Below are 13900 nucleotides of genomic sequence, written 5' to 3' on the forward strand. Positions count from 1 at the left end.
CTTTAACCATCTGCTGACCTGAGATCCTTGCTTCGCTTCTCTACGACTTCCCAGCACCAAGATCTCCTGTCCCGGAGTCTAAGAGCCCCTTGTTAGAGCAAGCAGTTTGCTCCCATCACCCCCTGGAATCCAGTCCTGTTTTTGTCTCTATTTTCTTGTCTGGGATGTGCCCGGCTAGCTCAGTCGATAGAGCATGAGACTCTTATTTACTTGTCTGAGAGGGTGGGAAGAGTGAGGAGGGGTGAGTTTAATGTCACCTCTTATATTATGAATCAATGACATAGGCTTTTAAAGCCAAAAGTATTTGTAAGATCTCCTTTTAAAAATATAGAAGATTTAACTACCTTCACTCTTCTATTTAAACTGATTTCAGAAGGAAATGTATAGTTCAAAGTGAACTTGGGGCTCTTCCTCTCTGTATATTTGCAAATGCACAAAGTTGGGTCTGTTATGTCCTGTCTGAAAGGCTATCTATTTGTACAGCTTTATGCATCTCTTCACAGAACACCCATGAAGTCACAGCTCATATTTCTGCTTTAAATATTCGATCTTTTGGCTTTAAACACCGATAAGGGTTATTTGTCAAAACGGATCTTAAACCTCTCCCCACAGCTCTGCAGCAGATCTTTAAAGTAATGCTGTAGGGGTGGGAAGGAAAGGGTGGGGGAGACGGGAAAAGTCAGCCATTCAGCAAGCATTTATTGAGTGCCAAGTACACGCAGAGCATATGGTATCTAGTAATAGGTGCTGTGAGGGGGATAAAAAAGAAATGGAATACATGTTCTTACCTTTAAGATGAAGGAGACAGAAACAAAGCACTGTCCATTTGTTCAATCCTCGATCCAGGCATCTTAACTTGTTTTCCAAAGGTGTTTGTGTGAACAGCAGAAGCCAATAACCTGGGTCTTGTATGAACATTCTAGCAGCAGCACTGTGTGTATGCATGTGCGAATGAATAAGATGTATGTGAGAGAGAGAGAGAGACAGAAAGAGAGAGAGAGAGAGAGAAGGGAAGGGATGTGTGGATATCGGGGTAGAATTGAGGTGAATAAAGAGTCATGTCTTTTCTGGAAGGTCTTTTCTTGATGAGTTTTCCTCAATCATCTTCTGACCCAACACACTTTTATTTAGTTTTCTGAGATCCCAACAGCAAACTTCCAAGCTCTCTTTATAACAGTGCATGTGTTCTCATGTGTTTCTGGATCCTTGGTATCCAGGTGCTCTGGTTTTCTAGACTTGTGTTTGTTTTGGTCTTTTATGAAGACAAAGCTTCCTTGCTTCTCTTGATCATTCACTTCTAATCCAGTCTCTTGTGTTCTACTGTTGTGCCCTCGGAAGAACACCTGTTGTGTGTGGGCTATGTGAACCTGAGGGGCTGTCTCCGTGTGCTCAAGCAGTGTGGCCTCTCTTAGCCTGCTCACAGAAGGCCTGGTCGCTTTGGCCCTCGTGCTGTGAGTGGAGACTTAGGTACCACTGCAAGGTACTGCCTTAGAGAGGGGTGCAGAATAATGAAGAGGAAGGCAGGCTTGGATTTGAATCCTATTTCCACTATTAACTGCCTTATAAATTAATGAAACCACATTGAGCCTCAGTTTCTCCATCTGTCAAATGGAAATTCTTCCATAGCATTATTATAATAGTTAAACGAATTAATACATGTCAAGTGGTTAGCACATAGTAGGCACTCAATAAAGCTTTATCTAGTATAATAATAATTAATCATAATACTAAAGGTTTCATTAATAATCATGCATTTGCCTTGAGACTTTCCTTGGAGGACTAAGATACATTTGTTCTGTCCTATAAAGTATGACTAAGAAAAACAGGAAATGTGACTTACTCCATTCATTAAACAAGCTTTTTTAAAGTGCTGACTGCACTGCCAAGTACTGTCATAGATCTCTCCCCTCCTGCTTCCCTTCCTTCATCCTTCCACAAACATTTATTGTGTTTCTATGAGGTGCCAGGCACTGCATTAGATTTTAGGAAAATAGCAATGAGATAGACATATGTTTCCTTCCATCACAGAGATTACGATCCAGAGGGAAAGACATATATTGCACAAGTACACCCACGTGGAAAACCAGAGATCGGTTCTAGGTGCTACAATAGTGCCCATGGAATAAGGGGGGTGGGGGGAGGGGTCTTATCAGGTCTACCACATCAGCAAGACCACCATGATATGCGTTCCCATCAATGAGGCCGGTTCTCAAAAGAGTAAGTGACTTGACTGCCATTAGGTCAGTGATGTTTTCCTTATGTTTCCCTAGACAAGGCTGGCATTTTCTAATGGGATATCAACAAACTCCATGAATTTCCAACTCCATATTTTAAGTGACATCATGGCTCTTCATTGGAAAATTTAATGTAATGCTTATTGGAAAAGGGACATATAAAGCATCAGGATTTAAAATAATAAATTCATAGGTACAGACTGGAGTGTGCTTTATTAATACTTAATGTAATGCATTTTTATGAATACTTCTATTCTGAACTTCGTCATCCAGTCCAAACTTTACAGGAGTTTTTTTCATTGATTAAGACAAAAGCCAAATGGTGAATATGGCTCTAAACTTTCTTCTGTAGCTAATAGCTTCAATGCCATTACAAGGAGGGCAAAGGGATTGAGAAGTCATGTTTACTGACTACTTATTATGTGTGAATGCTAAATGTCATCTCATTTAATTCTCACAGGAACTCTGTAAAATAGGTCTTATTTCAACCCCTTTTTACATGTTTGGAAACCGAGGTTCAGAGAAGTTAAGAAATGTATCCAAATCTACACCACAAGGCCGATATTCAAAGCCAAGCTTGCCTGATTCCAAATGGTACTCTTAATTCACACATGAATGGTCTAACCATTCATAGAAAGCCACACAAGATAGTTTATTTCCACCCATATCCAGTACATTTTAGTGTACATAACCATTGCAAGGCCAAATACACAATAATCCCAGTTTAACTTACAAAAATTCAGTTTATGGTCTTTGTATAACAAACTGCATACAGTGTATTCTTGGCTTTGGGACACCCTTCACTTTTTTGCTCTAAATCTCTATGTCTTCAACATCCTTTCCATACATTATAGTTTTTTTTGTTTTTTTTTTTAATAGTTTATTGTCAAATTAGTTTCCACATAATACTCAGTGCTCATCCCCACAAGTGTCCTCCTCCATGCCCATCTCCCCCTCCCCCCACATCCATCAGTCCTCAGTTTTTGTCAGCATTCAAGAGTCTCTCATGGTTTGCCTCTCTCCCTTTCCCCCACCATTTCCCCCCTTCTTCTCCCCCTTGTTCCTCCGTCAAGTTCCTCCTAATCCTCCTATACGTGCAAACATATGATATTTGTCCTTCTCTGCCTGACTTATTTCGCTCAGCATAACACCCTCAAGGTCCATCCATGTTGCTACACATGGCCAGATTTCATTGTTTCTCATTGCCATGTAGTATTTCATGGTATAGATAAACCACATCTTCTTGATCCATTCATCTGGTGATGGACACTTAGGCTCTTTCCATGTTTTAGCTATTGTGGAGAGTGCTGCTATGAACATTGGGGTACATGTGCTCCTATGCATCAGCATTTCTGTATCCCTTGGGTAAATTCCTAGCAGCATACATTATAGTTTAAATTAAGAGGACAATAAAGGCCATGCAAGATGCCACAACAGGAAAATGATAATGTATGTATTGCTCTCTCTAAGATTAGGAGTTCACTTTCCTATACTCATGAAAAACTTTTCTCGCACATAGCAAACTTGCAGGATTCACCCTCACTCCATGTGCCTAAAGTGCAACCAATCATCTTCCTGAAGGACCGGATTAATCTTCCCTCTTTCTTATTGCTTCTTACTGAGCCATGTGTTTTCCCCAGCATGTGGGGTCAAATCCTCATAGCCATCTTTGGCTCCCCAACTTTCTCACTCCCCCACACCCGGACAAGCATCATTCATAATGGTGGTACCCACTGAGACCAACATGTACTCCCTCATTTGACCCGTCTTCATAGCAACCCCTACCATCATTGTTATTGATTCTATCTTACCAAAGAGGAGACGAGCTTCAGAGAACTTGGAAGCTGATAATTAGTGAAGCGATTTGAACCCAGGTCTTTTTGGACTGCAAAAGGCCATCCGTTCTTCATCACTGATCTGCTCATCGATTTCCTTTCATTTTCCATGATCTCACCTTGAGTGAGACCCGCATTTCTTTATGCTCCAGTTAGTGCTACCAATCCCTAACCACTCTCTTCCCTCAACTTCAACCCAAATTTTGTGCCCTACACCAAATATACCTTCCCTGAGATGCACCTTTTTTCATTGTCTAATGCAGGAATTCTGAATCTGTTGAAGCTACTAAAAATCAAATAATAATGGTATTTCAGTCACTTACAGGAAAAGGAAATGTTTGTTTCTTAAAGTAAACATTCACAAATTAATATTAAAATGTCTTTCCCTTAAGCTTTCTTCTTAAACTTTTATCTTGATCAGTTAATAGAATATATATGGTTATTTCATATTGCCTGCAAAAGTTTCCTAGGGACTCTGTTTTATGTCCATTCGAGAATAATAGCCTTAGATGGTAAGTGCTAAGATGATGGTCCAGAGCTTCTAAACTCTGTCCTCCGGTCACATTTCTACCACTCTTCAACTCACTATCCTTCCTTATATGTGGTGGATTGAAGTTCAAAGCCCAATGCCAGACACACAGGAGTATCCAATGAATGCCTGTTGCCTATCCATTTATTCAGAACCCATAGAATGCACTCTGCTATGATTCATTCCTATGCTTTGCTCGTGCAGGGACTCTTGGTCCCAACCTCTTCCTTTCCAGTTCTTTTAATTATGTTTTAAACAATAATAGTAGTTCTTGAATGCTTCTGATGCTCTGGACACTTCCCAAGGGCACTGCATGTGTTAACTCATCTAGGCTTCCCCAAACCCTGTGTAATGGGTATTAGCAGGGCCTCCTTCTGGGCCTCAGTTTCTGAATTTGTAAAATAAAGATGAGAATAATACCTCCCTAATAGTATTGTTGTGAGTGTTGAGTTAATACATGAAGTGCATAAGACATGGTGAGCATTTAATAAATATTAGCCATTAGTATTATTATTATTATTATACCACCTTCTAATTGTGGAAATTAAAATTCATATTGGTTAATGACTTGCCAGTAGCCAGTACAGCCAGGATTTGGACTTGGCTATGTCTCTGAGGTCTGAACTCTCAAACACTGGGCACCACTACCTTCCTTGCTCTTTTTCCCTATTTAAATATTCCACACCCTCCAGAAAACCTTGGTCATTCGTTTGTCTCCCTAATATCACCTTTGGATATGGCATGATATGTAGCACACCCCTGCACTCATATAAACCTTAAATATATGAAATAATGTCTATTTTTGTGTCAACTGTATTAACAATTAGGGGCAGATCTTATACTACTGACAGAATTTTACCGTTTCCTACTTGTGCTGGGGGGATCCCCCAAACCTCCCTCAGGTTCAGTGATTTGTTACCAGGACTCACAGAGCTCAGCATATAATCATAGGGCATCACTGAGATTTATTACAGTGAAAGGATAAAAAGCAAGATCAGCAAAGGGAAAAGGTCATGGGGCACAATCTGGAAGAAGCCAGGCATAGGCTTCCAGGGGTCCTCACTCAGTGGACCGACACAAGATGTGCTAAATTCCTCCAGCAATGAGTTCTGACAACACATGTGACGTATGGCCCTACTGCAGAAGGTCATTAGAGATTTGGTGCCCAGGTGTGTTACTGGAGACCAATCACACAGGCATGCTCGGCCTCGCACGTAGTAAAATTCCAGACTGGAAATTCCTTTCTTTCTTTATTCTTTGGAGAATAATGGAAGTAGCTGTTTAGCATGTACCACAGGGCTTGTACAAACAGTTTGGGCACAGTGAGTCACTCTTATCAGTTCTGGGAATTGTGGGAGCTTTCCTATGATGGTTAATTTCATGTGTCAACCTGGAGGGTGTTTTTGGATGAGAATAACATTGAAATCAGCGAACGTTGAGTAAGCAAATTGCCTTCTACCATATGGGTGGGCCCCATCCAACCAGTTGAAGGACTGAACAGAACAAAAAGACCGGCTTCCCCAGAAAGGAGGAATTCTCAAGCAGCCTGTCTTTGGACTTCACATCATTTCTCCCGGTCTCTATCCTGCTGGCCTTCCAACCGGAACCGCACCATTGGCTCTCCTGGCTCTCAAGCCTAAGAGCCCACATCACAGATTTTTAGACTCGCCAGCCTCCGTAATCATGGGAACCAAGAGCTTATAATAAATCTCTTTCTACGTAGATACACATGTGCACTTTTGGTTCTGTTTCTCTGGAGAAGCTGGACTAAGACACCTCCCCATAACCAAGTCCCGGGTGCCAGTCAAGGTCAACCTTGCAAGCAGGTTTTCTTAAGGGTGGCCATCTCAGGGCTGCTGTGCTCACCTTTCCTGTACACTGCTAAGTTTTATAGCAGCAGAAGCTACACGGCAGTATTACCAGGGAGCAGTAGGTAATTGCTCACGGACAATGAGGAACTATGAGTGGAGAGAAAGTGAGCAGAGAGAAACTGGTTGGCAGTAACAGAGAAACGGAAGCAGCAGACGGAGTCCCAGAGAGGCTTCACTGTTATAGTGCCACAGCTGAATAGGAACCCATGGGTGTCTATAGCTGGGAGAGCAAAAAATGAGCAGGCGTCCTTTCATTCAACAAGAGCTAACTACCTCGTTGTGCCTGTGGTGGATTAAAGATGGGCCAAAAATGTTCCATCGCTCCTTCCAGGAAGATGTAGAATCTGTTTCACCTCTCGTGGAATCTGGGCTGGCCTGCAGTTTGCTCTGCCCAACAGAGCACCACAGGATGACCTTGTGGCCGTTCCAGACACAAGCCTTGAGAAGGCCTGGCTGCTTCTGCTTTTGTGCTCTTGGGAGCCATGAGTCACCCTGTCATGAAGTCTGGCTACTCTGCTGGAGAAACCACTTGAAGAGAAAAAGAGAGAGGGGTGGGGAAAGAGGGAGAGACAGATGTCAGGCCAGGCCCCAGCCATTCCACCTATCCTAGCTGAGGCCCATGCATGTGAAGGAAGTTATTCCAGATGTTCCAGCCTGTGACCCCGGGCAAGACCAGCGAAAGAATCGCCCTGGCGAGCCCCACTCGGATTACAGAATCGTGAGCAAAGAAGAAAATGTTATAACCTTGAACCATCCACTTATGTAGGAGAGCTCATTTCAAAGCAATAGATACCTGGTCGGGCGAAGCAGCTGGAAGGGTCTGCGAGCAGTGCCTTCCCGGACGCGGTGGGGCACCAGAGGAGAACGTAGGAGCCGTCTGTGGCCGGGGCGGCGGGATGACTCCACGAGGCTTGACACAAGGTACTGTTTTCTAGTTTCCGCTGTTTCACAACCCTGACATGTGTCACCTCGCAAAGGAAACAGCCTGTACCCTTCCGAATTAAGCTTTACCCCAGGATCTTTTCCAGACCTTCCCAACCCTCAAACCGAAGTTTGTGAACAGTTGATTGAGATCCCATGCACAGTGAGTCATGTTTGCCTTCTGGATGCCTGTTGCCTTAGTGGAGACCTTAGATCATCATCAGGAGTCCCATGACCTGACGCTCATGTCTTCATCGGGGAGCCAGAATACAATGGATAACCTCATCTCCGGCAAAGATTCTCAGCACGTGCTTGAGCATGTGAGTGCAGGATGCCAAGTCGTGAGTCCAAAATGTAATAGTGACCCTCCCCCCCCCTCCCCCAGGCTCAAGCCAGTCTGACTGATTTTACTGACAGAGTTGATGGGTCATTTAGTTGTAGCAGAAACTGGACCTATGACCGACTGTCACAAATATTTTCATCTCTCTTTTATGGATGAGGAAACCAAGAGGGAAAGTCAGAGAGGGAGAGATGGCACCAATTGCCAGAGCCACTCAGTGGAAGGCAGGGACATAATCCAGGGCTCCCAAACCTCTCTGGGGCTTTCTCCACTATTGGCAGCTCAGCCTCAGTTTTCATTCATATGTTTATATATTTCTCTGCTGCAGAGGGCGTAGGTACAGCTCAGCATTTTTTTTTATTACCCTAAACAAAACATACTTCCTCTTTGTGATATCACTGTTTTGCCCTACACACTTTATTAGTTTTTTTATGGGCAGTCTCAACCATCTCTTGGGGGGTAGGGGGAAGGTCTGATAAGAAATAAATTCCCGAAGGACCATGTGTTGAGAAAGAATGTATAAACCCAGCCAGTGAAGGGGGAGGGGTATGGAGAGGCTCTCCCTGCTGATAATTTTGGGAGGAATAATTGCCTGACTTAGAAATATGACATTTTTTCTAGGCCACCTCATTTCATCAGATAAAAAAGGACCCCTTTCCAATATGTTTGTATTAAAGAAAATGAATGAAAATATAGCCAGGAGGTGATGCAGGAAGGTAAATCAGAGTGAGCAAAATCTACTTGTGCATATGCAGTCAGGAGAGAGTCTGTTTTATTTACAGCATGTGGAGATTTCATCCATCCATCCATCCACCCACTCCAGAAACCTTGACTGAATACCTACCATGTGCAAAGCCACATTAGGTGGGGGCCATCCGTCCCACTCCCTAGAGGCTGCTTTTACAGCCTCATAAAGGAGATAAGACAAGATGCGAACACAAAGAACTGAGATCAAGGTAATAAATGAGGAAGTTCCATAGGAGAGAAAAATAAGGTGAGATGAAGGTTCAGAAAAGGGAGACATCACTTCTGGCCAAAGGAAATAGTGAGTAGAAAGATTTCTTAAAAGTATAATCTATCACCTTCCAACTCCTGGTTTAAAGTCTCACAGTTACTGGCTATGTGACCTTGGGCAAATCATAAATTTCCTGCGTCTTACTTTTCTTATCTTTTAAAAGGAAGGGTTGGACTAAACGATCTTGAAGGTCCTTTCCGCTCTAAAGTACTGGGATACATAATTTTTCATGAGAAGCCCCGGCTAAATATGTGACAATCTATTCTTTATACAACCAGAGTAACCCTTTAAACCTAAATAAGATCATGTTACCCATGGCTTAAAACCCTTTTATGGCCGCATTTCAAAGAAAACCTACACTCCTTCTGATGGGCGCGCCAGCCCTATAGCACCTGGCCAGCTCACTTCGGCCCCATCTCCCAGGCTCCTCTCTCCCCTGCTCTCTGCCAGTCACTGCAGAAATCTGCCATTTTAACTAGAGTGCCTTTCTTGTCTCATTTTTAGACGTTTCATCCTTTAGGTATTAGGTTCACAGTTAGAGGTAGACGTCCCTGACCACGGGTCTAAGTAGGTCCTGCTGGGATTATCGATTACAGAGGAAGCACCCCATTTGCTTCCACGGTCACATTTACTATTCTTTAAAGCTGTATCCTCATTGGTTAACTTACTAACTTTAAGTACATCTGTTTGTTGTTTTGTTCAGGTCTATGATCCTACTAGAATGCAAGCTCCAGGAAGGTAGGGACATGTCTATTTTCTTCAGTCAATTTATACTGAGTGCTCAGCACAGGGCCTCAGCTTAGCAGAGGCAGGAGAATTCTCTTTTTTTTTTTTAAGCTTATTTATTTATTTTGAGAGAGACAGAGACACCATGAGTGGCAGAGAAAGAGGGAGACAGAGAATCACAAGCTGACAGTGTGGAGCCTGACATGGGGCTCAAACCCATGAAATCACATGATTGTGACCTGAGTTGAAACCAAGAGTCAGATGCTTAACCAACTGAGCCACCCAGGCTCAGTTGATAATATGATATGTTGACAAACATCAAGCTCGAATCTTAGACTTCACTGAGGGAGCACCACCAAGGCAGGGACAGGCTGGGGGGTGGGGGGAGACAAAGTTGTAGCAAATTGCATTAAGAGCCAAACTTCCTGTGTTCAAGTCCCAGAACAACCACTCATTTTGCTGTACAAACTTGTGTATAAATTGCATTAAAATGGAGATAATAACAGCATTCCTATCTTATGAGACTATTGTAAAGACTAAAACAAGTCAACAAAGCTAGAGGTCTTAGAACAATGTCTAGCACACAGTCGATGCTGTATGAGTGTTGGCTTAGGAAGGCCTTAGCCGAGTGAGGATTAAAGTTGTGCTCTAGGGGCGCCTGGGTGGCTCAGCTGGTTAAGCATCTGACTCTTGGTTTCAACTCAGGTCACAATCATGTGATTTCATGGGTTTGAGCCCCACGTCAGGCTCTACACTGTCAGCTTGGGATTCTCTGTCTCCCTCTTTCTCTGCCATTCATGGTGTCTCTGTCTCTCTCAAAATACATAAATAAACTTAAAAAAAAAGTTGTGCTATGAAAATTGGAGGCTAAACCTCCTTAGAGTATAAACAAGTTGGCATTGCATTTCAGGAATATTGAGAAGTTAATTTTGAATTCTGGGTTTTACTTCTTAAGTTTTCATGGTGTCCCCACTTATGTCCAGTGATTGGTAAAGCAGGGTCGCTTGGGGGGTCCCCAAACAGAAGACTCCTCCTTTGGGACAAGCTGGGGTAGGGAGGATGGGATGAAGGATTGCAGGAAGGGAGTAATGTGACAGGCTTCAGAGAATAGAAAGCTTGGAAGGAGCGGGCTGTGAGGGTGAAGAGAGGGGGAGTTAGACACCAGACAAGCTTTGGCTGGAATGCCAGCTCTACCTCCAGAAGCTGTATGACCTTGAGCAACTTGCTACACTGCCTGGTGCCTCGGTTCCCTCAGCTACAGCAAATACAATGGGAGGTGATGTGTGTAGAAAACGTAGGCCAGTACCTGATGTAGAGGAAAATGCGTTAGTACTTAAATTACTATCGCTATTATTAGGATTAGTCAGGAGACCTGCGTTCTAACACCACCTCTGAATCTGCCTAACAATGTGCCCTTGGAGAATTCATTTCCTTTTCTTTTTCTTTTTTAATTTTTTAATGTTTATTTACTTGAGAGAGAGAGTGATAAACATACAGGACATGAGTGGAGGAGGAGAGACGTCAGAGAGAGACGGAGGCAATCAGAAGCAGATTCCAGGCTCTGAGCTGTCAGCACAGAGCCCGATATGGGGCTTGAGCTCAAGAACCACAGATCATGACCTGAACCGAAGTCGGACGCTTAACCAACTGAACCACCCAGGTGCCCTCATTTCCTTTTCTATGTCAAAGAAGCTCATTCATGAAACCAAGTCATGCTTTTTATTTCTTCACAGCTTGTGAATCAGACTTCTGTCAGTGGTTGCCTCTGGACACCAACTTTCGTCTCCCTACTCCCTTTACACACACACACACACACACACACACACACACACACACACACACACACACTCCTGAGATCCTAAGCCTTTGCTCACTTTGTCAGGACAGTATTTCCAATTGTTGCTCTGCTGCAGTACAAAATTAACCTAACTGCGTGAGAAGGGGCAGCAGAAGCCAGCCCCCGAGAAGGCCCTCTTGATCCCCATCTCCTGGCATTCACACCCTTGTGTGGTCCCCTCCCACAGTGAATACAGTTTAGTAATAACCTATTGGTATAACCAATAGAATCGTTCGGAAGTGTCAGAGTGTAATTCCTTTCTTTTCTTTCTTAATTCCAATGTAGATATCGTACAGTGTTATATTAGTTTCTGGTGTATAATATAGTGATTCAGCAGTTCTATGAGCAGTGCTCATCAACATGAGTGTACTCTTAATCCCCTTCTCCCATTTCACCCATCCCCCTCCCCCCTCTGGTGACCGCCAGTTTATTCTCTATAGTTAAGTGTCTGCCTTTTGGTTTGCCTCTCTCTCTCTTTTTCCCCCTTTGTTCATTTGTTTTGTTTCTTAAATTCCACATATGAGTGAAATCATATAGTATTTGTCTTTCTCTGACTGGCTTATTTTGCGTAGCATTATACCCTCTAGACCTCTAGATCCATCCATGTTGTTGCAAATGGCAAGATTTCATTCTTTTTATGCCTGGATAATATTCCATTGTGTATATATACCACATCTTCTTTATCCATTCATCTATTGATGGGCACTTGGGCTGCTTCCATAGCTTGGCTATTGTAAATAATGCTGCACTAAACACAGGGGTGCATGTATCCCTTCAGATTAGTGTTCTTGTATCCTTTGGGTAAATACTCAGTAGTGTAATTATTGGTTCACAGGGTAGTTCTATCTTTAACTTTTTGAGGAACTTCCCTACTGTTTTCCACAGTGGCTGCACCAATTTGCATTCCCATCAATAGTACATGAGGGTTTCTTTTTCTCCACTTCCTCAACAACACTTCTTGTTTCTTGTTTTTTATTTTAGCCATTATAACAAGTATGAGGTGATATCTCACTGTGGTTTTGCTTGCATTTCCCTGGTGAGTGATATTGAGCATCTTTTCATGTGTCTGTTGGGCATCTGTATGACTTCTTTGGAGAAATGGCTGTTCATCAGAGTGTTATTTCTGAGATTAGGTCATGAAAGACATTGAGGTTTTCCCTTTACTTCTGGATTTTTCACTCTGGAGAAATCTGGCTGCCATGTCATAAAGATAAACAGCCCAGTGGAGGGGTCCAGGTGGTAAGGAACTCAGACTCGTCAACAACCAGTCCTAACTTGCCAGGCATAAGAGTGACAGGATCCTCCAGCCTCAACCACACCTTCAGGTGACTCATCCCTGTCAACATCATGACTACAACCTCACAGGAGACCCTGAGCCAGAACCACACAGCTAAGTGTTTCCAAATGCTTAACCCTCAGAAGCTGGGTGAGAATACATGTTTATTATTTCAAATCTCTAAGTTCTGGAGTAATTTGTTATGCAGCAACAGATAACTAATACAGGGTCCCCAGGGACGTGTTATGTACAGATGAACTGGTTTATAAGTGCAGGCCCTGGAGCTAATCTGGGGACTGCCTGAAACCCTATGAACCTTTCCAAAATCTCACTTATTTCTCTTCCCCTTTAGGTAGCGGACTGTTTCCCAGAACTTAACATTTTGGATTATAGTTCTTTTTGTTTTTCTGGGTGTTTGTTTTTGTTTTTGCTTTTTTGCATATTAGGACTCTACTCTGAGGTAGGCCCTACTCAGACCTACTCCAGGGTCTGACAAGTTTCAACGTCTTCCTCTTGCACGGTTAATCTTTTTAATGTCCTGATTGGGCCTCATGCCATGTATCACATGGTCCTACAGATAATAAAATTTGTGAAAGAACAATAGTTAACTACGATAGGTTAACACCGCTGTCTCTTTCTGCGTCAGTTTCTACCATGCCATACTTGCCCTCACGTTCAGCGGTGTTAGGGTGGCCGAAGGCATTTTTGGCATCTGGCTAAGGGAAAATTGAATGCAATTTGGATTTAGCAGGATATGTTTTTGTGGTCAAAGACACTTCTGTGTAGAGGTAAATAATTTCTTGTCTTCTCAGGGTTGGAATGGCTTCCCACGATACTCCTGAAAGTACTGCTCTGCTGACATAACAGCACATCATGGTAAGAAGATACCCTAAACCAGGTCATATGGGTGCCAGAGGCATGTGAGGCTCTGGAGGAGGGACAGAGGGTAAAACACACAGAGCCAGACACTAATCTGTGAACAGTTCTTCCAATCTTTAGATGGATAAGATTGTAAGCCAAAGATTGATTAAGTTGACGTCTAGTCAAAACTATGCCCTCCCTGCCAAGAAAACCACAACTAATCATTCATTATAGAATAAAGATTGAATTATTTTTCTCCTCACTCTTTAGAGAATTATACCACAAAGTAATTCACGTATCAGAAAATGAATATCCAAAAAGAAAAATGCAACCAGAAACTAAAAATTTGGAAAACAAATATAAAAGTGCATCAGAAAAACTCTTCTATTTTTCTGGGATTTTTGTGAAGTCTGAGGTATTTGTCAGCTTTTCAAAAGCTTGCCATACATCATGAT

This window comes from Crocuta crocuta, unplaced genomic scaffold, assembly GCF_008692635.1.
Source record: "Crocuta crocuta isolate KB4526 unplaced genomic scaffold, BGI_CrCroc_1.0 scaffold97, whole genome shotgun sequence".
NCBI lineage: Eukaryota > Metazoa > Chordata > Mammalia > Carnivora > Hyaenidae > Crocuta > Crocuta crocuta.